This window comes from Rhinopithecus bieti, unplaced genomic scaffold (genome assembly GCF_001698545.2).
Source record: "Rhinopithecus bieti isolate Rb0 unplaced genomic scaffold, ASM169854v2 scaffold_865, whole genome shotgun sequence".
Classification (NCBI taxonomy): Eukaryota; Metazoa; Chordata; class Mammalia; order Primates; family Cercopithecidae; genus Rhinopithecus; species Rhinopithecus bieti.
This window is the reverse complement of record NW_016803288.1, coordinates 1,484,457-1,510,480: the sequence shown is the minus strand read 5'-3', so window position 1 is coordinate 1,510,480 and position 26,024 is coordinate 1,484,457. Positions and strand designations below refer to the sequence as shown.

At 45.0% G+C, this 26,024-nt stretch overlaps 1 long non-coding RNA gene across 1 annotated transcript in view; it reads left to right on the top strand.

Annotated features, from left to right (window-relative positions):
- Positions 1-22,608: 22,608 nt before the first annotated feature.
- The window catches only part of LOC108529576 (uncharacterized), an 85,379-nt gene continuing 81,963 nt past the window's right edge, over positions 22,609-26,024 (top strand). The window contains exon 1 of the long non-coding RNA XR_001885578.1: positions 22,609-22,743. This is a non-coding gene — a long non-coding RNA (uncharacterized LOC108529576). The remainder of the gene's footprint in view (positions 22,744-26,024) is intronic.

Sequence of the window (26,024 nt, the reverse complement as noted above, 5' to 3'; positions counted from 1 at the left end):
CCTGTAACTTTGACAGGCGTGTTCATCATGGGACAACATCGGTACAGATGACTTGTCTGCCGTGTTGAGTAAGCTGTCGTCATGGGCTATGTTCGGACCGTGGGGTTTGAGCAGGCACGGTGCCTGACCTTCAAGAGCCTTTCAGAAGGATGCGGCCGGTCCCTGCTTTCCTTGGCAGCTACTGTTCACTGAGACCAAGAGTGACCCCTTAGAGGTATGGCAGAGAAAGTGTAGCACTGTGATCCTTGAACCTTCTGGTTGCTACACATTCTCAGAGGTGACCATTAACCTAGAGCATGTCACTAAGGAGCTGCCCTGCCACTTGTGGGCCCTGAGCTACATTTGAGGGGAGAGGATGGTCAGAATTTGAAAGAGGAAGGAATCTACATCTTCTGTCAAGGATCCATCAATGGGGAAGTCTGCTGGTCCCTGAAGGTCACCCATTCTCACCAGCCCCAGGGGATGTGGCTGTCAGGTACCTGCCTTACAGGTGGGATGGAAGATGGCACTCACTCTTTGCCAGCATAGAGCCTCATCAGGGTGAGGGGAGGAAGAGCTCTAGGCTTTCCCCAAGCAGGTAGGGGAGGCTTGTTTTATCCTTGCCTGGGATCCTGAATTTTGTCAAGATATTGCCCCTCAGCTAAAGTGACCCCTCAGAGGCATGGCAGAAAAAGTGTAGCACTGTGATCCTTGAACCTTCTGGTTGCTACACATTCTCAGAGGTGACCATTAACCTAGAGCATGTAACTAAGGAGCTACCCTGCCACTCGTGGGCCCTGAGCTACATTTGAGGGGAGAGAAGGAGGGAGGGAATCTGAATCTTCTGTCAAGGATCCATCAATGGAGAAGTCTGCTGGTCCCTGAAGGTCACCCATTCTCACCAGCCCCAGGGGGTGTGGCTGTCAGGTACCTGCCTTGCAGGTGGGATGGAAGATGGCACTCACTCTGTGCCAGCATAGAAGCCTCATCAGGGCGAGTGGGGAGGGAGAGCTCTAGGCTTTCCCCAAGCAGGTAGGGGGAGGCTTGTTTTATCCTTGCCTGGGATCCTGAATTTTGTCATGATGTTGCCCCTCAGCTACATAGGACCTTCCCACTCTGAGGGCAGCTTTCTTTGAGGCATGCTTGTCTATTTCATTCTGCTGTCACAAAACACTGGGAAATAGGAAAATATCCAGAGAAATCACTGTGGCCCACATCAGAGTGGAATGAATTTCTGAAGTCTTGGTTTTCCATGCATGATTATTTTCATGTCAGCGAATGCGTTTCCAACAGTGCTTGTCCCTGTGTTTAGGGGAAGAGGATTTAAAGTTATCCGATTTCCATTTTGTTTTGTAAGCTGTTTTAAACTTCTGTCTACATTTCTCATACTCTAAGTGAGAATTAAACATTTCTTGTGTAAAGAATAGGCTTTGTCCTCAATATTACAAACCTTCAAGCTCATGGATGGTGGTGAAGCCTGACAGAAACACTGCCTCCATACTGGATCCTTGGCAAATTGAAATAGCAGCACAGGATGTGTCTGAAGCGCTGACCTACCTGCAGGTCTAATCAGAACACAAGCAAGTGCCTCCTTAAAAGCACAGGAAATCCCTCAGGCTGAAATGATGGTTATGAGCTTTACCCCAAAGCACTGCAGCCTGGCTCTGGGTAATGTACTCAATATCAGGAGGTCCACAAGGAGGGATGGCAGGTGTGGGGTGTGTGTCTCTCCTTGGAGTTCTGCTCAAGCTGCCTTTTATTAAACCAGGGATACCTGATCCAGACAACGTCGGTCCTGATCTGATAGCTGATCTTCTGAAGGAGTTGCAGAGGAGACTGTTTTGAACTTAACCCTGAAGTCGTTCACGGTAGCTCTGTCTGCTCAAGTTGAATCCTGAGAAACATCGGTCTGGTTTCCTTCACTTAGCTGTAGTTACCTAATTTCATTCTGTCCCCTAGGTCATAAGTGAAAGTGACATGTGAGCTTGGGATGACACCCTTAAGAAGGAGGTGACCCCCCTCCTCTTCTCCACTGTCTTCTTTATGACCAAGTTCCCCCTCTCTGGGTATAGTAGGACCTCAGAGGAAGAATGCGAAGTATGAACCCCATGAGGGTACCTGTGTAAGATAAAAGTACTGGTGGGGTATGCCATTCCAGCAAAGAGAACTCTCATGAAAGGAGGCCTGGGCTTGGTAAATGGGTCTGTAGGCCTCAGATTGAGGATGATTCAGTGGGTCTGCATGTTCCTACAGAGTACCCATTCCCTCATACACGGTTGTACAGCCTTCCGACATCTTCCATGCCGAAGGAATGGAAGGTGGCTCAGTTGGCTGGAAAACAACCTCACCTGGGAGAGGCATCTATGCCTGCCCAGACAGAGACTGTGTCACGTTCTCTTTCCTGCAATGCTGTAGCTGCTTGATTGCTGCCTTTTAACCAAGATCTTGGCACTCTGTTCAAGGTTACCTGAGAGGCATCTTGGTTTCTTGGTTATGATGAAAACAATGGAATATGAAGTCAAACTATTCTGGGTGAAATCTCTACCATATCTCTTGTATACATCGAGTGGAATATTCTGGAGGGTTTCGATTTCCTTTCCTGGATGACTGTGGTTTAAATATTTGCCATTGACTCATTGCTTTTCTTGGTGTCATAGGTGTGAGTTTGTTTCAAATGGGTAAGATAATGCTCCTAAAAGCATTCACGCATGTGGAACTGATGCCTATGAAACACTGGGTATGTGAAAAGATGTTGCAAAGGCCAGTACAATCACCTACTGTGATACTTAGCAATGAGTTTCTGATAATAGAAGCACAGAGCTGAGAATAGGAAGAATGCTGAGGTATTTGTGAGTACAAGGGTCTGAGCATCCTCTCCACCTCTAGAAGCCGGGTCACTGGAATTTTCTCCTCCAGATGAGCTAATTGCCTCTTGCTGAGATGTGGCTGCCTGAAAACAACCATAAGGGTGAAGGCATGGCCTGGGGCAGCCCATTTGTTCCAATCAAGTATCATACCACCTGAATGTCCCTTTAGGGGTAGGATGGGCTCAGTGCTTCCTAAAGCATTGAGAATAATGAAGGCGATAACCGCGTAAGTCAATAGTCAACTGAGGCTAACTTGAACTGAAGGTTTCATCATTTGAAATCTTGCTTTCTCACCCCAAAACAGGGGAGACTGTGTACTGAAGTATCTACAATAGGCTTACTACGTCATTTGCCAGATCTCCCTTTCGTGTTATGGATAGTTCTAAGATGACTGTGGAAGATATTCACAACTGTCACTCTTCCTTTGAGCACCATGGAAGTTAGAAAGTCTTGGTCTCTGCACGTGGCATTCTCCTCTTCATACTGTCCGTATAGCGACTGATTCCCGTTGCTTTTGTCCTCGGTGAACTTCATTTCATCCATGCCCTTACCTGTGTACCAGTGCGGGAAGGCCTTGTACCTGAAAATAGCACTCAATTGCTCAGATCCGTGTGAACGGCTCTCAGATGCTCATGAGTATTGTAGTGTTCATCACCTATTACTTTTCATTTGCACACACCTCACTACCTGTTAGGGGAAATGGTATGTGAAATATTTTGTGCACATGTAGTTGAGTGAGGGATGCTTCTCTCCATCCTCTGAGCTCATAGGGAAGGGTGTGCATCTCATTTTAATTGGACCATTCATGCTGCTTCTGTTGAAAGGAGGACTTCTCCGCTCTGTCACTTCCTTGAACTCCCATAATGGGAGGGAGCCTTGCCAATGTCAGATGGCTTCATCGAGTGGAAGCTGCCAGACGTGTTTGGCTTGGCTTTTTCCATTTCCATGGTATATGTTGGACCCCCATGCTGGATACCTAAGTCATCCTCTGACCTGGTCTGCTGGAACTTGTGTGTCCATATCGAGGGCACTTCAAGCTGGGTTTGGGATGGCCTTTTGCCGGTCCACAGTCTAAAATGCTATTAATAGAGGTTTAGAATACATAGGAAGTAATAGCGAGATGCACACGCAGACATCATAGAACACACTTGTCGGTGAATAAAGAATTGATACTGTTTCACCATCTCCAGTAACAGGCCCTAGCCACTGGCCCCTGTCTCACACCTTCAAACTCTCTCCTCCTTCCTTGGCTGTGGCATTCTGGTAATTGGTAATCAGACCACCAGTCTTTCATTCTTGTTGCTCCGGCTCAGTAACTTCAGTTCTCTATGCCCTGACCTGGTGAATTGGTCCAAGAAGGCTTTGTACCTGAGATAGTGAACTGCTCTAAGGTATACCTGAATACGGTCCAAAATGTGCCAGCTTATTAATAAGGTGTGGTTATTTTTAGTTACATCATGTGTGACTACAAATTTTCCTTGGCATAGGGTATAAGCAGGTGTTCGTGGTCTGACACTTCAAGACATGGCCCCTTTGATGGGCAGCCTTCCCCTTCCTCTCCTTTGTGACGTGATTCAGAGAGGCCAAAGAGAGGGACCCTCCAGAGATTTGAGGAGAGCCACAGGCTTTTTCCTTGAGTGCTTTTCTTCTGTACATTCTTAAGAGGTGTCCGGTAGGCCACGACATTCCATTAGTGAGCTGCTGTCCCATTCATCACAGGCCTGAGTTGTCCTGAGAGACACTTTGCACTTGCCAACTTGCCAAGGCCCACTCCCACCCCGTGGGTGCTTCCTCACTTTGATACCGGCTTTTGCTGCATCATTTGTGTTTCATTCCTTTGTTACTTTGTTTCTGTGTTCAAAACACCAAGGACCTTCAGAGACCTTCACTCAAGGCCCTCCTTCCAGTAACAGGCTGAGGGGACATTCACCAAGGTTGAAGGTTGTGACATACATCTGTGTTTTCTCTGAAGCTGTTAGGATTCAGGTGCTGCTCCTGAAATTTTCGTCAAGCCATCTGAACACTAGAAGCTTGGGGTTGGATGTCTCCTGTAGTTTCTCTGGATGCCGTTGGCACCAATAAGTTGTCACAGATAGGGGACAAATGGGATGGTGGTTATTGTGGACAATGCTGTGCCTTCTCTGGGCACCCAGGACTCCTCTGGTGGAAAGGCATTGATCTCTGGAGCCTTTACAATCCCACATGTTTGCACTGCTGCGGTGACCTGTCCCCAGACTGACAGCCAGCTCTGCATTGCCGTATTGCAGGTGGGAGAGGCAGCTGTTGGTCATGTCTTCCAGGTATTCTCTCTGATCTAGCTTTTTCTCAGAGATCCTTTCCTGCTGCTGCTGGGTCACAGTCCTCCTGAAGGTTGGCTACAGTAAGAAAACAAGCAGCACGAGGGCTGCCCCTTGTGAGGAGTTAGTGTATTGTCTGAGTGGCTGACCCTGAAAGAAGCATCGTTGGGCAGCAGAGCTGCAAGAAGATGCAGGTCCTCTCATCCTTCACGCTGAGAAACGGCTCTGTGAACCCAGGGAGCTCCCTGGCTGGGAAGTCTGAGAATTCAGGTGTCTTGGGTTACTCTGCCAGTGATTCTGTTGAGGATGCAGCCAGGAGACCCACTGAGGTGTGTTGGTCCTCAGGGATGAGTCTGAGTCCAGGGTGCTCTGTGGTGAGTACTTCCTGCTCCAGAGGTGAGGCCGATGGAACCTGGACAGCTTTGCAGAGGAAGATAGCAAGCTGCTCATCTCCATGGGGACAGATTTTTGAACTTGTATCTTCCTCCTGGTGTGTAGTAGGTATTGCATATCTTCCTTAGGAAAGAAAGAAAGCAGTGAGCCTGTTTGAGTCAGGTTGGGCTCAGTTGATGGTAAAATGCCCCAGACTTGATGACAGTCTCGCATTGGAGACTTCAACATAAAGTTGTTCTGACTTTATTTTCTACATGGATACCTGCTGGCACCTCATTGGTCCTGCAACAATTAGGGCAGGTTCAACTAGGTTCACCCTGGATTTTCATCTTCTTCACAACCTGACTTAATCTTGGATCCTATTGCTGGTGACTGTTGATCTTGATGTTCTGGCACATTGAGGGTGAAACTAAGTTGTCATCTGCTATAGGGTAAGAAAGTCCCACAGGGAAAACTAACTGGAAGTTGGATCTTGCCCCATCTTGGTCTCTGAAATCTGTTTTTCAGTAGCAGACAAGAGTCCTGTTTCTTAGTTTAAAGCTGGCAAAGAATGGGCCTTTGGGACCTTTCTGCAGGAAGTAGGAGAGCAAGGAACACATCCCCAGTTCCTACACAGTGGTAGGAATCTACCTCCCCACAATGATGTAGGTCTTACTGCCCAAAACAGGTTTGTTGTCTTTTTGTTTTTGTTTGAGACAGTCTTGCTCTGTCACCCAGGCTGGAGTGCAGTGGCACAATCTCGGCTCACTGCAACCTCCACCTCCTGGGTTTAAACAGTTCTTGTGCCTCAGCCTCCCAAGTAGCTGGGAGTACAGGTTCATGCCACATGCCCAGTGGTTTTTTTTGTTTTGTTTTGTTTTGTTTGTTTTTTGTTTTTTTGAGTCTCACTCTGTCGCCCAGGCTGGAGTGCAGTGACATGATCTCAGCTCACTGCAAGCTCTGCCTCCCAGATTCATGCCCTTCTCCTGCCTCAGCCTCCCTAGTAGCTGGGACTACAGGTGCCTACCACCAGAGTTTCACTGTGTTGACCAGGCTGGTCCTGAACTCCCGACTTTAGGTGATCCGCCCACCTCAGCCTCCCAAAGTGCTGGGATTACAGGTGTGAGCCACTGCATCCGGCTCAAAACAGTTTTCTGAATATTCCTATCAGAGGAGTCCATGGGAAGCTGATTGATGTTGGGCTCTGAACACAGCTGGTTTTCATTGTTTCTACCAGTCTTGAGCGTCTGGGGATTTCCTCCTAGGAAATGTGGCTATGCTGGGAGAAGTGAGCTGATGTCATCTTTTCTTGGATCATCTCTTGGGCTCGTAGATGCAGCCTTAGAGTTCAAACTCTGTACATTACCTGGCATATGATCTTGGCTGTTGGACCCCCACCCCCGAACTAGTGAGTGATCTAAGTCTCCTGTGTGGCTCATGCACTAAAAAGACCTGTAGTGGAATTGAATATCTTGGGTGCTCCTCTATCTGTCACTGACACTTGGGACTCTGAAGGAACATTTCCTGGAAAGCTCAACCACTGACGTAAAGAAAAGTTAGCACTAGTGATGTTTCTCCTCTTTACATGGATTCAGCTGCTCTTCCTTACCTTTTTCACCCTACTTTCTAAGTTTTCATTGAAGGTACCTTGGTGACATAACTACAGCCTTAAAAGGACCCTCCCGTGAATAGTCTAGGGAGGATTTTGTGCTTTCATTTCATGTGAACAGTTTGCTGCTACTTGAAAATCGTTGGTCAAAAAGAGCTTCTGATGACCATTCCTCCTTGCCCATCTTGCATGAATATGACATCAATGATGAAAGAATGATCTCTCTGCAGAAGACTGTGAGATGAATTTCTGCCTTTGTGTGAGGACAAGAATCTTACACAAAAGTAGTGATGAAGGTCCTGTTCCTCCCCACAAAGTCTAAGTGTGTGGTTTCCTTCCTAGTTGGATGTCCTTTAGTAGCTGGTAGTGATTTCTGGTCCCAACCTGAGTGCTCAGGGCCATACTTACTTTCCATTTAAAGTGTTTCAACATATTGAGTTGATATCTACAGTTTTTTCAGCAGGTACAAGGTTTTAAAGGGTATAGTCTAGGAAGAAAATTCTTTAATGAAACAAACCTGTTTCAGGTCAATGTACCTACAACCCCCAGAAAATTTCATGCACTAAAGAGAGCTGTAGTGGAATTGAACACCCCCTTGGGGGTTCCTTTATTGCTCATTGCCACTTGGGACTCTGGAAGAAAAACGTCATGGAAAGCTCAACCACTCCTGCAAGGAAAAGATGGTCCTGGCGACAAGTTACTTATCTGTATCTCCACACAGGAGACTTAAGTGGTCTCTCACTAGTGGAATTGAACACTCCCTTTGATGCTACCCACGTAGTACATCTGCCCCAGGCAGGCTGATTCAGGAATGGACTATGGCAGGAGGCAGCCTAAGGATGGGAGGGACTGCTGAGAGGAGCCTGTATTTCCAAAACTTGAGAGCACATGGGTACCCATGATTCATAAGTGAATAACATTGATTTATCTACCTCCCAATTAGCTGGATCCATTCTATGTACTGTTCTGGGGTGGAGAGAGGTACTAGCTTAAGTATCATCTGACCTTTAGATCTTTGTTCCTTGATTCTACTGCTTGTGACTAGTCCAGTTGACATTTTTAAACCCTCAGAATAAAATGAGTACCCTTTGCCCTGTATTGCAAGGGATTAGTTCTAGGACCTTCAAGTGCTCAAGCTCCTTGTATAAAAGGCATGTAACCTAAGTACATAATTCTGTATCCTTTAAGCTATCTCTGGATGACTTACAGTCTCTAATACACTTTATATGTTTTGAACATATTTGCTTCATTTAGAGGATGAGGGAGGCATAGTTCCTGTGAAGTCTGTGTATTCAGTACAGACATAACTATCCTAGACATAAACATGTAGTTTATGTCAGCAACAAGGGAACAGTTCCTTTATCAACACATACAGACTGCTTTCATCTAGTGATCTGAGAGTTAACACTGACAAAGGCCCTGGCTTGTCTGTCTTGATAACCTTTGTGAGGTAAGGATGATTACTGTATGGAGCCTACAAGTGCCCATGGGGTAATATGACTAGCTTCATTGCACTGTAGTGAGACATATGCTTAACTTGAACCTTCCAGCAGGATGTCAGAAGGATCATCTACCTACCTTGGAAGAACAGGTTTCTTTTACAGATATTAATGCTTTAGGGGGGAGACTTGGCTGAGAATCTTCAACCATGGGTTTGAAGCCGATGCTCTGGCAAGAAAAATTGCTAGAGAAAACTGTTGCTCTTCATCGTGAAATTTTCTGAAGGTTGTAGGCATATTGAGTGAAGCAGGTTTATTCCATTAAAGAATTATCTTCCTAGACCATCCCCTTTAACACTTGTACCTGCTGAAAAACTGCAGACATCAACTTGATATTATGAAACATTTTAAATGGAAAGTGACAGTATGGTCTTGAGTGCTCAGGTTGGGACCTGGTATCACTTGATAGGAGGAGAAAGTCTTTGTTTTCTGAAGGCTGTGCTCCAGGATGATGAGGTGGGAATGGGGAAGTTTAGACTGGGTCTACCTTTTGTAGATCCTTGACCTGAAGCTCAGGAAGCTCATGGATGAGGAGGAACTGAGTGGTATATGGGGAGAGAGAGGCTTGGCCTGCTACTGTGGGGGAGCAAAACACCCTGCAGTCCAGAGGATTTCTAATTTTTTCCTCTCTTTGGTATTTGTGTATTCACAAGGAATGCAGTTGTCCCTAATCCACATGCAACCAATCAATTCTACCTGTTAGAGTACTTGCCTTTAATTTATAACTGCTTACTTAGGTGGGTCTTTTGACTTGCAAGGTCTTTGAAGGAATGCGTGTGTGAAGACCTGTTTTGGGCTCCTACCTCTACACTGAAGGATGCACTTCAAGGGCTTTGCATTTCAATAACTGTAATTGTCTGTCTGGCACAGGCCATCAGGGACTACATTATCAGGGACAGGCCCTGCCCTGGGGCATGAACATTTGCAGGTGGATATTGCAAGTAGATTCTGCACAGCTCCGTGCTCATGGTTGTCCTATGATACTGGGCACTGCCTGTGTCAGTTGCTCTCCTGCCACCTAGTAATATGGCATCTTGGCCGTATTTTGTTCACAAATGTGTGCTCAGTGAGTTTTTCTCTTCCGCCCTTGTTTGGCTCATGATTTTCAGATTGGGAGAGATCATCTGGACAATGTCCTGTATACTTGGGAATCACCATGACTTAAGGCTCTTCCTGACCCTACCCTCAGCTTTGCTCTACATAGGAAAATGTGCTCATGCAATGCAGAATTTTACAGCAACTTTCATTATTTGTTTTTTCGTGTGTATGCAAGGCCAGGATGAGGACATGGGCATGGTACTCTCCATGGCTGTGTTGCTTACAAGGTGGCCTGGAGCTGGTCACTGAGCTCCCCAGACTCTGCCATGCTTGCCCACACGTTGCATTAGATCCACACGTTGCTTGCCCACATGCTGCATTAGATCTGTTGACTTATTTCCTATTGGTTGTGGTGGCTCTGAGAATGAGGGGACAGAGTTTTCTGAACCACAAGTAAAGGGCATAGAGGTGACTCTGAACCCAAATGCCTGAAGTCCTGACCACCCTCCACCTTCCTGGAGGGGCTGCTGCAATTGGGGTGGGTGAATGAGTGAGTGAAATGCAGGCACTACTCCCTTTGGCTTACCTCTTTACTTCTGCAGCTTAGAGGCAGTAAGAACACACATGACTAGGAAAGCAGTGCTTTGAGCCATCGAGGTTATAGCTGCTCTCTTCCTCTGAGTGTTCTTTGTTGTAAAGATCCTTAAGTCTGTCCCTAGGTTTCGCCAAGATGACTCACTCCTGCCCCTTATGGAGCTCATGTCACTGGCTGCTTCCCTACCCAGAGACTGTATGCTGCAGCTCTGAGGGCCTCCCATGAATCTCACACCTGATGCATAAGGGAATGTTCTTGGGCATTGGCTGGCGGCTGTGATCCTGATAGCTGTGGTTGATACCTTCCCATAAGGTAAACACTCAGTCTTATGATGTGGCAGCCCGCCCTCCTGGATTCTGTCCTGTTTGTGCCTGTGCTGTTAGGCTAAGTACCTTCTCCCAGGCTGTGAGAGCCTGGGAGCTGTCAGTCTGCTCCAACTTACTAAAGAAACTTTTACAGAATTGGCTCTGTGCTGTTTCACATGAAGTGACGCTAATATGATAGGTGGTCAAAATTGTATCCTTGCAGTAATTGGTGACAACACAAGTTGGGATCTCATAAGGGCCAGTTTGGGGCCTGGAGCAAAGTGGCTGATGGAGCTTCCTAACAGGTCCTGATGAGAGTTGCCAGGCATCCAATGAGCTGCTCTGCACTGACAGGTGCTTCCTTAGGTTCTATCCTGAACGTTGTTTTCTTCAAGCTGTACCATGTTTAGAGTAATTCTATAGTTTGGAGCCAGGAAAATTCTCATCTCAGTTTCAAAAACTAGGGTCTACTGTAAAGACAAGTCATTTCAGACTGCTGGCTTTGAGTTCTGTACCCAGCCTGCCCTCTGGCCTGAAATTCCATCCAGCCTTGACAAAGTGCAGTGCATGGAGAGAGCTGAAAAGCAAACCTCCTTTCTGACTAGACAAGGGACAACTGCCTTGTTAGTGCCAATAGAGCTGTTCCACCAACATAATCCTGTTTGAGACATAGCTTACCATGGGTGTTGAAGGCTAGGGAGCACTTAAGAAATGTGGTTTTCTCTTTCTACCTCGTAGACTATGCAGGAAAATGATATATATACCTCCCTGATGCCTGGGAAGTGATGTTTCCTCAGTAGTAACTATGCAACCAGTGTCCCCATGGAACTCTTCTCATTCTGTCTCTTCTCCCTGGATCATTCAGCAGGTCAGGGACCCCCCTGAGTCACCATTCACCAGCAAGTAGTTCCTTGTGGTGACAGACTTAAGTATCCCTGCAGTTTCTCAAGTCGGTGGTAGGTGCAGAACCTTAAGCTCACCTAAAGGAGGAGAAGGACTCAATGCAGAATACTTGTTGCTGGAGGCTTCTGCCTTTCTTTTGGTGCCTGTGGTAATGTCTGAGTGTTGTCCTGGGAAAATCTACAGACAATGTTGATCATGGTGGCAACAGCACCACCACCTCTGGGTAGTTAGAAGGGCTCAGTGGTCTCCCATCAAAGAGGTAGGATTTTGACATCCTTCCCATCCCCATGGTGGGGAGTGCTGGGCCTGCCAGGCCCCTGAGGGCACAAACATGAGCCAGGTTCTCTCTTAGATGTGGAAGCAGCTGATGGTCTTGCTTTCCAGGTGTAGATTCTTTCAGATTTGTAAGGCGGTAGTTTTCGGGGGAGGTGGTTCTGACAGCCGGGGCAGAGGCTACCATAAAGGGAGGGTGGAGAATATTCGGAGCCATCTGTGAGAAGGACTCACTGATGGTCAGGCTTTAGTGAGAAATGATCAGCCTCTCCTGGTGCTGTCCTGACCTGCAGTTCATGAAGAGCGGGGAACCTCCTGGTCCATCTGGATGGGACCTTCCTCATAGTCTACGGTGGAGAGAATGACAATGCTTTTGGTTGTTCTAGCCTGTCAGTCATGGGAGAGTGACATTCTGAAGACTATTTCCATCTCTTTATGTTGTCTGGAACAACTGGTATGTGAATAGTGTCATATCTTAACTGGTGATAGAATCGAGTGGGGAAGTTATTTGGGCAACAGAATACCTTGTAGAAAGTTCTAAATCGTATATTTAGTACACTTCGTAGAGAAAACATAGTCAGGACCTACTCTTGTAAATTTTAATCTGTCTTTCATGCCATTTGTGCCTATACATTTCACATGTAAATTGAACAAAGACATTTATCACACTTAAATACTGAAATGCTCAGGATATACTATATGTTGCCTTTAATTTTGTTCTCCATTGATTCTCAGGGTAGGAATAGTTATGAAGACTGTTAGAGAAACTTTCAGGTGAACATCAGTGACTGACTCTGGACCACCCTGACAAAAGAACATTAAGAATGTTGGACAGGTCTTGCATTTCTTTCTCTTTCTGCTGTAATAAATGGGCATCAAGTTACTGCTTAAGTAAAACAGATTTATCTCACGTTACAGTGGTGATCAGTAGACTGAAATTGGTCTCACCTAAACAAAAGGAAGCTGTTTACGTGGTTGGCTTGTTTTCTAGAGGACAGTCTATTTCCTTGACTTCTTTTTTAGCAGCCCCCTGCATTCCTTGACTTGTGGTCCGTTTCTGGGCTTCAGACGGAGGGATTCCATGCTCAGCTTCAGAACTGGGAGTGCATCTTGAGATCTGATTATCATTCTGCATCTGCCTCCCTCCTCTGCTTAATTTTTTTATCACCTTTGGTGATAAGGGACCCTCCTGGACTTTCCAGGATGATCTCTGCACATTAACTGATTAGCAACCTCAGTTCTATCTCCCAAATTCCCCCTTGCCATATCAAAAACACATTCCCAGCATCTAAGGATTAAGACTTAGAAATCTTAGGGGGTCACTAATCTGCCTGTGTTATTGAGTACCTAATTTCAAAGTGTTCTGAGAAAGCCCATGGGAGGATGCTGAACTGGTGAAAGAGTGGCATCTTGGCTGTATTTTGTTCACAAATGTGTGCTCAGTGAGTTTTTCTCTTCAGCCCTTGTTTGGCTCATGACACTCAGATTAGGAGAGATCATCTGGACAATGTCCTGTATACTTGGGAATCACCATGAGTTAAGGCTCTTCCTGACCCTAACCTCAGCTTTGCTCTACATAGGAAAATGCTCTTATGCAATGCAGAGTTTTACAGCAACTTTCATTATGTTAATTTTGTGTGTGTATGGGAGGCCAGGATGAGGACACGGGCATGTACTCTCCTTGACTCTGTTGCTTACAAGGTGGCCTGGAGCAGGTCGCTGAGCTCCCCAGCCTCTGCCATGCTTGCCCACGTGTTCTACAAGATGCCCGATGTTCCTGAGTGTTGACTTCAGCAGGACAGTGTCAGCCCTTCTGTAGGGATCATCCAGATTCCATAGCTGAAGCATTCCACATGTATCTTATGGTGATCTGACTGGATTCCTTGTGGCGTGGCATATTGGGCATACGTGGGTCTGTTGATAGATGGCTTCTCCATGAGGAATTTTGTTCCCTCTTCAGATCTTGTCCAGCTGGTGATGCTCAGAGTAAGGGAGGTGACTTGGACAATGTTCTGAGAACTTGACAGCCACAGTGAGCCTGTCTGCACTACCCTCAGCTGTGCTTCAAATCTGAAAATACTCAAATAAAATGTAGTCTACTGTAACAACTAGGAAACTTAGATTTTTGGACAAGGAAAATGTGAAATTTTCTACTAAAGATGGAAGTGAGGAGGCTTGGCTTGCAGTGCTTTTGGTGGGAGGTTTAAAATGGTGAAATCATTTTATTACATAATTTTGTGTATGATTTGCTAAGTTGTGTTTTAGGCATCAGCCCATATGATACTGGAATTCATGTTGGTTTCTGTAGCAGAGTTCATAATGTCATCTTTACCTGAATTAGAGACAATAAAATGTATGTCCCATTTTTATTCCTGATCTAAGTAACCTGGTATTTTGCTGTTGGTGAGTCATGACAAAGTAGTGAAGCATTGCCTTATTTGTACTATGAAACATCACCTGAGTGTCTTAGTTTGGATTCCCTAGATTCAGAAGCTGAGCTCTACGCTTGGAGGAGGTGTATATTTTGGAAGTGATGCTGGGAAACTCACAGGGTAGGATGGTGAAAGATGGGTAGGGGGAGCAGCCAGGGATGGCCAGAGCACTGAGTGGGTCACTCGAGGTTGTGTGTGGCTCGCCTTTACTGGGAATGCTTAAAGGAAAAACACTGACGTGTTCTCACTGCTGGTCTTGCTTTCCATATCTTAGACCCTTTCATGTTTGTGTTTTGTGTTTCTTTCTTGGAAAGTGATTCTAAGAGCCTGGAAGGCGGCAGCCATAATGGAAAGAGAGAAGATGATTTAGAGCTGTCAGTCGGGAAGAACTTGCTGTTGTGAGTGTGCAGTGAGAAATGTGCTACTTGGGAGCTGTGCTGACCTACAGTTTGGGGACGGCAGGGAACTTGTGCTCCCCTGTGAAATGGGAGCCTCTATGGGAGGCAGGACTTCAGGAAGCGCTCGTTTGTCTGTCAGTCTACTTAGTTGCTTGGAAAGAGGGGCATTTAAAAAATGTCTGGCTTTTGTGTTTGGAAAGATTTATATATGATTTCCACTCTGGTGGTAGAATCCAGTGAGGAAGTTGTCTTGGTCCATAGAATAGTTCGTTAATGTACTGTGCTGCATAGTTTCCTCCGTAGAAAACCAAAATACTGATTTATTTCATGTTTTAATCTATTTCAAAGCATTTGACACTCACTTGAAATGAGAACCATCTATAATATCACTGCAAAATCTCCCTCCTGGGATGCTAAGAGGATACGTGGCCATTCTTCTTGCCTGTTTTCTGAATTAGGGTCTCCAGAAAGGAGAGTTTTAAGGACTCCTAGTTGAAATATAAGGTGAAAAGCAGTGACTTCTGGATTCCCCTGAATGTTGAAGAAAGAATTTTGGACAGGTTCTGTATTTTCTATGGTACTGTGATAAGTAATCAGTACATTAGGAGCTTAAATGTAAATAAATGTATTCTATCGTAGAGATGAGAGGTTTAAAATGGAGTCACTTGGAAAAAATGAAGACATCGGCAAGGTTGTCTAACTGGCTGCTCTGTTGGGCAATTTGTTTCATGCCTTTAGCTGTCTTTAGAGACCATGGCATTCCTTACCTTGTTCCTTCTATAACCTTCAGGGTGGGGACCCTCTTCTGCCTCAGGTGGGCCACCTCTGGCTGCCCAGTGAGCACCACATCTCGAATCCTGACTCTCACCTCCAATTCTCCCTGCCTCTCCCACTTTCACACTTGAATCACTTTCCTGACATTGCTCCCCCTGAGCAATCCTGGCAATCTCTGTACCTTCAAGATGACGAGTAACCTCAGTTCTGTCTCTCCTTCACTCCCTGCCTGCTGTGTAGCATAGCATATTCACAGGTTCTTGGGACTTGGAAGAGGACATTAAGAGGGCCCTTCATCTGCCTACTTTATTGGTTCCTTATTTGAAAGTGATCCAAGGGTGCCCAGAGGAGAGTGAAAGGGTGGCAAAGTAGAGAGGACAACCACTGAAAAGGGGTTAGGATTGAGCTGGTCACTGATGGAAGTGACTGAGACTCAACCTGCTTGGGGACCCTGGAGGAACCATGAGCAATCCATTTCACAGCATCCCTCCTCGAGGGCTACAGTCTGGTTTAACCAGCTACCTCTAACATTCCGCCAATTTTCTCCTTACCCAAGTATCTATTCCCCTGAGCTGCTGGGGTGACTCCACAAGAAAACAAGCTAGCTGAGAGGATGAGGGCATGGCCTGGGGCAGCTCAGGCATTCAAGTAGAATGTGCAGCTGCCTGTGCTTCTGTCTCAGAAGATAAACGAGCTCAGTGCCTACTGTGGCAAGGAGCTCTCCACTCTTCCTTCCTGTGATGGGGACTTCCTCCTTCTCCGGGGAGAGCTGCTCACACATCCCTGTGTCTTTCACCCTTGTCCTATAACTCTCCTGCAATGTCTGTTTCTATTAAATATCTCAGAATGAGAATAAAAAGTGGAGATGACTGATCATTATATTCAAAGGATGTTTTGTCTTTTAAGTCTCACGCTTTCCGCCACAGGAAAGGTGAGACAGTTTGATGCAAGAGCTAAAATGTCGTCTACCTTCTATTTTATATCACTTGTCATATGCTGCTATAATTGTTGAAGAAATTTGCAATGCTCAGTCCTTCATGGGACTGTAATGCATATTATGGGTTAGATTTCCACTCTTGTGAAAACATGTCAACTTTTGCTTGTTATTGCTGTAGAACATGCTACTTAGGAATAGATAAGATTGAAAGTATTTTAACATTTAGTTTAGGTGTGCTTCCACATGGTACTAAGATGCTAAGAACAGTCAGCATCCCATCAAAAATTAAGACATTGATGATCTTTTCATTAGATTTTATTTTTTCCTCCTCCAACATTTCCCACTTTTCCCCTTGAGTGGGGGGTGTGGGTTTGAATTGTGATTCCAGCCAAAAGAACTTTGACTCCCAATTGAAATGTGTAGGGTTGAATAAGCTGGTATGGACCCCTTCTCTTATTTTCAGTCCTGGCAGGATTAACCCAGATACCTGGATCCACCACACCTGGTTCTGTCTTCCCGTGCAAGCTGCTCACAAATGTGTTTGGGTTTAACTTTTCAATCCTCTGTGACTTTTCAACTTGTATTACCTCAGCCTCTGGACACGTCCTAGGTTGTTCTCTGACCCCTGCCTGACTGGCATTGATATAGTTTCCACATGAGGGTCATTATTAAACCAGAGGATTTACAGTGCTCCTGGTGAGGTTTCTCACTGCTTTTCTGGTGGAGAAATTCACTCCATTCCATGCCCATAAAATGGACTTACATGGGCAGTATTGATTGGGTCTGGGTCACTGGAGTCTTCCCCCACTAGTTCCTGCATCTTGAGACCTCAGTCTCGGGTATTAAACCTTCTTTGCTATTGCTCCCTTTGCTGTGGTCAAGGGTAGAGGTTAAAGGCCCAGCAACATCCATGCTATAGGACTGGCCCTTCCAAGCCTCACAACCTTTTCTCTCCTCCCAGTGTTCTTAGGTTGAGCCCCAAACACAGCTACCCAAACACATAGCAGTCTGTCCTCTTTGTAGACCAGCTCTGATTTTCTTTCTTGGTGTGAGTGGGTTGATGAAGTATGTGGCTAGTTAGGAAAACTCCTTGTTTCATGTCCTGGATACAGAATCAAAGTTTGAGTTCTGGCTTCAGGGCACAATTGCACAGCCTATGCTGTGACAGGTCGGGCAGTTCCCCTTGTGATGCCTTCTGCAAAGGTAGATGGGATCCACTTTGGTAATGTTCTATGTGAAAGTCTTAATACTCCTGTCATACTGGTTTAAAGCCCTGCCTACAAGAGAAAAATAAGCTGCATTTTTAGCTAATTTGGATTCTTGGCATAGTATAGCATGCTTCAGGATTGGCTAGATCAAGTCTACCTCACTGGATCTTCCGGATCTGTTTTAGTGGTCACAACACTAGTACCTATGTGGTACTGAATTTTCAGATTAATAGGATTCAAAATCTACGTTTCAACAGATTTTATTCTGATGGAATTTTTTCTAAACACATAATGCAGAGAAGTGTTGAATTATCTGTTGCTGTTCCTCTTCTTCTCTGTAACTCAGTGGAATGAGCTGTCTGAGCAGTCCATAGATATTTGAACCCCACGTCCAGGTCCATGGAAGATACCCTGAACCCAAATGCCTGAAAGTCCTGTACCTCTCTAAGCTTGCACTTTGGGGCCCAGGAAGAGGGGGATGTCCAAATTACTGGAGTAAGTATGTTCTGTCCACTTGTCCTCATTTTAGCCTTCACATTTTTCTCTGATCATCAGAAAACTCCTGTGATCTTCAGACAGTTCATTCTAGAATTTATCTCACGTTTTTATCAAGTACTGTCTTTTGCCTAAATATTTCTATTTAACTTTATGTAACCTTGTCTGCCCGATGTCTACTCCTATTTCTTTAAGGATATTAACTCTCTAAATTTATTGATCATATGGTCTTTACTCTGAAGTTTCCTTAAAAGGATGACCTTCAGATGACTAGTGTTGGTCCTGTGGTTTCCAGTAGTGGTGGTAAAGCCTGTGCATCTGTAATGGTGGGAAGGCTCAATCAGGAAACATCACTGTTCTGACAGACTCCCCCAGGGTTAAAGGTGATAATGTATATCTCTATTTCCTCCAAAGCTGTACCATCTGAGTGCTGCTGCTGAAATGTTCCCAGCAAAATCTGAATTGTGAGATGGTTGGGATGGGAATTCCCTGTAGTTTATCTCTGGATGTCTTTGGCACCTAGATAAAATATTTGTGGACAGGGAACAGATGTCATCCTTGGTAATACTGTGCCTTTGCTGGGCAACCAGGGTCCATCTGGACGACTTGGAACTGAATTCTGAAACCTTTGACAATCAAGCAGTGTCACACTGCTCCAGTTAACTGACCCGTAGTGCTAAACTGGGAGCGAGTGACACTTCCTGAGAAATGGCAGCTGTTGCTCATGCCTTTTATGCTATTAGCCTTTGCTGGCTTTTTCTAAGATAGTTTTCTGCTGGCACTGGGTCCAGAGGTCCGTCCTTGGGGGTTGGTTTTTGTAATAAGAGGAAAATAAACCATGCTAGGACTCTTCCTCGTAATGAATTTCTTGGTCCATTTGTAAGCTGTAGCTTCTGATAGGAAGAAGCACCGTTGGTCAGCAGAGCTGCAAGGAGATGTGAAACTCCTCACCTGTCATACTGAGAAATGGTATCAAACATGTTGAGCTCCCTGGTCAGCTTGGAAGTCTGAGGACTTGGATATCTTACTTCCTTTGGCAGTGAAGCTAGTGAGAATTCAAGGTATGAACTGTTCATGGTCCTCAGGGATGAGCCCATGTGAGTCCAGGGTGGTCTGATTGATGGTTACTGAAAAGGTGCGGTCAATTCAACCAGGACAGATTTGCAGAAGTGGTATCAAATTGCTAATTATCAAAGGATGTGAACAGACCCTCCTCAGAAGAAGACATTTATGTGGCCAACAAACATGAAAAATCACTGATCATTACAGAAATACAGATCAAAACCACAATGAGATACCATCTTATACTAATCAGTGGTAATTATTAAAAAGTCAGGAAACAATAGATGCTGGTGAGGCTGTGGAGAAATAGACACTCTTTTACACTGTTGGTGGCAGTGTAAATTAGTTCAACCATTGTGGAAGACAGTGGCGATTCCTTAAGGATCTAGAACCAGAAATACCATTTGATCCAGCAATCCCATTACTGAGTATATGGCCAAAGGATTATAAATCATGCTACTATAAAGATATATGCACATGTATGTTTATTTGCAGCACTGTTTACAATAGCAAAGACTTGGAACCAACCCAAATGCCCATCAGTTATACAGTGGATAAAGAAAATGTGGCACATATACACCATGGAATACTATGCAGCCATAAAAAAAATGAGCTATCCTTTGCAGGCCCATGGATGAAGCGGGAAGCCATCATTGGCAAACTAACACAGGAACAGAAAACCAAACACGACATGTTCTCATAAGTGGGAGTTGAACAATGAGAACACATGGACACAGGGAGGGGAACAATACACACTGGGGCCTGTTGGGGAATGGGAGGAAAGGGGAGGGGGAAAGCATTAGGACAAATACCTAATGCATGTGGGGTTTAAAATCTAGATGGTGGGTTGTGTGCAGGAAACCACCATGGCACATGTATACCTATGTAACCTGTACATTCTGCACATGTATCCCAGAAGTTAATTTTTTTAAAAGTTGCTAGTTACCTCTGCGAACAGATTTTTGAACTTTTTGAACTTGTACTTTCATGTTTGATGTGCTCATTTTTTTTTCCTTCCTCAGATGACAGATCTGTAAGCCTGAAAGAGCCAGGCTATACTCAATTAAAATATGCCCAGACTCAATCATGACAGCCCACCAGTGAGGAGCATTGCAACTTAGACGCTTCTAGTTTTTCTTGATAATGATAATGATGATGACTGCTGGTGTCTCATTAGCTGGCCAACAGAGCAGATTAATCTCCTTCCCCTTCTGGTTTCTATCATTGCTTGTCTCATGATCCTTAATTATATTACTGTTGATTGGTCACCTTGCTGATGTGCCACACTGAGAAAGAGTTTTTTCTTGGCTTAGGGTGGAGAGTTTTCCAGTAACAACCAGGAAGGTTTTGGCCACCCTACTTTGCTCTATGAAATCATTCAGTACAAGACAAGAGTTATTTTTCTATTTAAAGATGAAGTAATGCAGGTTTGGGTTCCTTTAGCAGGAAGATACAGCAAGGAGCTCATCTGCAATCCCTACACATCAACATCCCCAGATGGGTCTCCTGAAACACTCGTGATCAGGTGAGCAATGCTCAATACCTGGCTCAATGGCAGTCTCTCAGTTACTATGGGAAAAACCCAAGTTTAGAAGACACTCAACCGATTGTGTCACTTAAAGATTATAAAATTAGAGGAGCCTATCTGCCTAAAACAGATTTCTGAAAATCCCAGACAGGAATCTGTGGGAACAGATCTGGGTTAGTCACAGGGCAGCTGAGGATTCAAGGCTCAGATAACAGGAGTGCCCTGGGAGCAATCAAATGTCATCTTGTTTTAGTTCATATCATGAACCCATAGAGATCTTAGAGTTCACACGCTGACTCTCCTGGCATATAACATTGGCTGTTGGTCCCCAGCTTAGAACTCATAAATCTTGAATATGGTCCAGTCTCTAAAAAGGGCTTTAGTAAAATATACCCCTTTGGTTCTGACCTCTTACTGCCTGTTTAGGTTGTTGAATGAACACTTTATTGGCAGCTTAATCACTCAAGAGGACAACTTCACACTAGTGATAAATGTCATTCTTGCTTGTCATGAGGAGGTAGCTGTTTTCCCTCACCTGGTTTTATCTTTTTTGCTAATTAGCATTGAAGGTACTTTTGGTGACATTACTACAATCTTAGATGGACCCTCACTAAATACTATATAGAGAATTGTGTGCTTTAACTTCCAGGTTAGTAGTCTGCTCGTTCTTGGAATTCTTCCTTGGATGAGGCAGATAATGACTAGTCTCACATCAGGCTAATGTGAACCTTCTCACAGACATCACAAGGATCATCTACACTGGAAGACCCAAGTTTATTGCAGATGTTAGTGCTGTGGTAGAGATCCAAGAATGCTGTTGGGATCTGGAGAGATTGGGGGATCTTCAAGCTTTAAAGGTCCAGGCTTTGTAATCACTGATACTTTCTTTAGATATGTTGTTATAGCAAGCTGTCTTTGTATAGCAAGCTGTCTTTGTATACTTAAACAAATCTTACAATGCTTGTAGGCCTGTTAATTTCCCTTAGTGTACAGAGCCCTTGATCCACAAAGGATAATACATCAGGATCATACCCTGTAACACTTATGCCTCTTGCAATATGGCTGGGAAGATCATCTGGATACTTTGAAACACTGCAAATGGAAAGCGTGACTGTGGTCTGGAGTGGGGACCTAGAATGATGTGACAAAGGAAGTTTTCCTATCTTGAAAAGCCTGTGTTGCAGAGTTACTATGCAAAGTGGGAACAGATGAACATAATTGTATGCTCTCCAGACCCTTGACCTGAAACTCATAATACTTGGGGGCTAAGAAAGTACTAACACTGGTGCCAGGGGAGGGAGCAAGGCTTTGTATGCTGCTGTATGAAAACTGTCTACTATACTGCAGAAGGTTTATACTTTTTTTTTTTAGTTTACATGTGTCCTGAGGGGTACAGCTTGTTCCTTGTTGATGCATGGCCAGATGCATGCTACTTGATGTGGATGTATCATTGAATTCCTTAAATATATTGAACCAAGGACACTTCTTTGGTTCTACTGGCTGCGTCAGCAGCCTTGCAAGGTATTTGTTGGGGGAATGAAGGAATGGGTGTATACAGACTTACCTTAGGGTTCTATCTCTGTTCTGATAGATCCATCTTGGCATCTTTGCATCTCAACAGCTCTAATCCTGTGGTTGAGGCACAGGTTATCATGCGTGTTAAACCTACAGGGATGACCACTGCACTGGGGAAAAAACTTGAAGAGGGACATGGCCTGTCTCTCCTTCATAGCTCTCTGCTTATGGTTACCCGGTGTTACTGGGCACTGCCTGACATCTCTGCTGAGCCATGGTGAATTTCTTTGGCTTGACTCCTGGTGAAACTCCTCATGGAGTTTGTTTCCGCTTCAGGCCTTGTTCGGCTGGTGCTTCTCAGAGAATAGGGATTTTGATTTAGTGTCCTGGAAATTTGGCAATCACCATGAACGAGGCTGTCTGCTTCTAGCCTGAGTTATCCTTCAAATCTTTAAATGTGTCAGTGAAATGCAGCCTACTGCAACAATTTAGGAGTTGTTTCTTTTCATTTTTTTTAGGGGATGTCTAGAAGAATTTGCAACTTTTCTGTGTAAAGGAAGAGAAGAGGCTCTGGCCAGTACTGGTGCTGGAAGGATTAAATTACAGAATCACCGTTACAGAGTTAACCTGTAAACATCCCATATCTTCTAGAGAAAGGTTTGTTAAGCTGTCTTTCAGGCATTAACACAAATAACTTTGGAATTTAAATTAATGAACAGAGTTTATTATATCATTGTAATTACAAATGCAAAAATGTGCCTCAATTTGTGACATAAGGAGTCTGGCACTTACATCTTGACCATGCTAGTGAAAGAAGAGTTAAGAGTCCTCTCCTTCTCAATATGAAGGGAAATTACGGTGTTTTAGTTTGGACTTCCTGAATTCCAAACCCAAGTGCTATATACTTGAGGTAGATGATACTGTGGAAATGATCCCAGAAACCCAGAGAATGAAATGGTGAGAGACAGGGTGAAGACAGCAACCAGAGGTGGGCAGAGCACTGAGCTGATGACAGCTAGGCTGTGTGTGGCTCAGTCCCTCTGGGAATGCTTGACAGAACCACATCAAATGCATCTCAGAATGCCCTAAGCTAGAAACAGCTGTTCCATGACTCACTCTCCAGCTTGGTCCATCCTGTTGATGAAGATTAATCTCTGCACACTGAAATGTCCCCTTGTGCCCAAGGCTGAGCTGCCTTGGTTGAATTTGGAGAAAGCGCTAGCGTCTTCACCTTGAGGAAAGGGCATAGGAAAGTTTTCTGATGGGATAGGACTGTAAACCTGATGCCATTCTGCACAGCTGTGCAGATAACGCAGAGGTCACAAAGATGTCACTGAGCTCCCCAGCCTCTGCCGCACCTGCCTACACATTCCAAAAGATTCCCAATACTCCTGGGTTTTCCTTTAAGTAGGAAAGGGACATAATTAGTCGTCCTACAGTATGATTTTTCATGTTACATAGCTGAATACTGACATCCATCCTCTTGTGAAGGGTTTTTACCTTGTGTTAAGCCCTGTGGATTGTAACAAAGGCTGGCTTTGGGATGTGACATCTTTAGAAACATCCAAGACTGCATCAAAGCAAAGAGGTATGTTTGGAACAATGGTCCTGCATTCACTGCAGTGTCTAACCCTTGGTCCAGGTTGTTTTAGACACAAAGGTTGAGGTAGTTTCAGAAGGAACAAGGAGAGGGGTTCCAAGGCTACTTTGCTTTCACTTTCCAGCGAGTATTTATGGGTTTTGTGTAATCTGCATTCTGCGAAATCCTCAGTCACAGCCAGGATGTCCTTTGACTTGTCTCTCTGATACTCTTGCTGCTTATGTTTTGTCAGGGGTTCTTCCCTTCCCTGGGTATCTGACATGGTCCAAGTGAGGTTCTCACCCTCTGGATGTTGCAGAAGAGGCTTTGGTTCTGATTTCCCTCTAGATATGTCTGCAGGGTGTGGTTACAAGGGCAGTGTTCATGTGAGCCTGGCCTCACAGATTTCCACCCAAGACTCACATGGGTTGTCAAATCTCTGGTTCTTCCCTAAGTTACTTCAGGGTCATTTCTCAGGGGCTGTCTTCAAGGTAAGTAGATGGAGTCTCTTAAAGTGGCAGATCCTTCAGATGATAGCGCCGTTCATCTTTTGATTTCCCATTGGTTGTGGTAGTTTGAGAATGAGGACACAAGTGTTTCTGATTCACAGGTAGGGATTTAACCCTGAGCCCAAATTCCTAAAGTCTCGATGACCCTCCACCCTGCTCTGAAGGGCCCCTAGGAAGAATGTGGTTGAGAAATTGAAATGCAGACACTTGTGCCTTTTTGATGATTTTGTCATTTCTTCTGCAATTACAGAGGCAGTAGGAATTCCAATCCTTAGGAAAAGTGCTTTTCATCTTCCATGTTGTAGTCATCCTCCCTGAATGCTGAGGTTCAAAGATCCTCTGGCCTGACCCTGGGTTCCTCCCTGGTTGACCCATAGTCAAGCCCCTCATGGAGTCTCTCACTGGAATCCCCCCAGCCATAGGATGTGTGCAGCCGCTCTGAGTGGCTCCCATGAATCCCACGCATGTATCAGGCAATGCTCTCAGGTACTGTCCTGTGGGGAGGTGATTCTGATGGCTATGATTGATATGTTCCCATAAGAGCGCCACTGAGTTCAACCAGGCAATCGCTCTCCTGCAGTGTCGGATTTATGCCTGCTGTGCTGGGCTTGAATTTTTATTTAGGCTGAGAAATGTCTGAGCCAGCACACTAAAGGACACTGACAGAATCAGCTATCATACGCTTCCTTGTGTGAAGTTACCATAATACAACGGATAGATAGTAAAATACCTTGTCCATTCAGTCACCAGAAGAAACGTGTTGTGATCTCATAAGATCCAGGTGAGACCCGGGGCTAAGTTTGATGGAGCTTCCTTAGAGTCCTCAGAGTTGCCCAGTGTCCAGTGAGCAGCTCTGCAGTAACAGGGTACTTCTTTGGGTTTCATCCTGAACATTTTCTGCCTTCAGGCTGCTTCATCCAAGCAGGTTAATTCCACAGCTGGAGCAAGGAAAGTTTTCATCAGCCCAGATTCGGACTGGGTCTTCTCTGGGGACAACTCGGTTCAGGCTCCCTGCACTGTGATGCCTGTATCCAACCCACCCTCCAACCCGAAAGTCTATCAGAGGGGAAAGTTTTGGAATGTGTAAAGAACTGAAAACCAAACCTTGCCATTTCTGGCCAGAAAAAAAACCTGCTTGCTCAGTTTTAGTAGGGCTGGTAAACGGGTCCTATTCCTCCAGCATGAGCTCTGCTTGCAGGGGCATCTAAAGTTAAGGAGCTCTAAGGGCATGTGGTATCCTCTGGCTACTTCATAGTCCCTAGAGAGGAAGATAATCCTCCCTCATGTCTGGAAACGGAAGTGTTCTGTTGACTATATGCCCCACATCTGCATAGAGCTCTTCTTTGACTGTCTTCTCTGGAATGTAGAGCCTGAATTCTATTGAATCCGTGTTTACCTTGAAGCGAGCAGGGAGTTTCTTGTGATGACAGATTTAAATCTGCTGTGGCAGTTCCTCAAGTCAGTAGTAGGAGTAATATTTTAGAAACTAACCCAGAGGAGATAGACTAAATGCAGAATACATGGTTCTAGAAGCTTGAGTTTTTTGCTTTTCTGGTGCCTTCATATCCACAGAAGCTTGTTGTCTCAGGGAGTCTGGGGATGGTGCTCATCAAGGCAACATAAGCACATCTCTTTGGGTAAGGAAAAGCTCAGTAGTCTCTGATCCAAGGGGGCCTGATTTGAAATGATTCCCATCCTTGTGTTGCCTAAATGTTAGGGCTGCCTGGCTCCTTGAGGTGCAAGCATCAGCCAGATTTGTCTTCTGTGATCTGGAAGCAACTGCTGGTTTTTGTTTTCCAAGTCTGGAACCTTTTTAAACCTTTACTTGCAGATAGCTTTTCTTTTTTTTT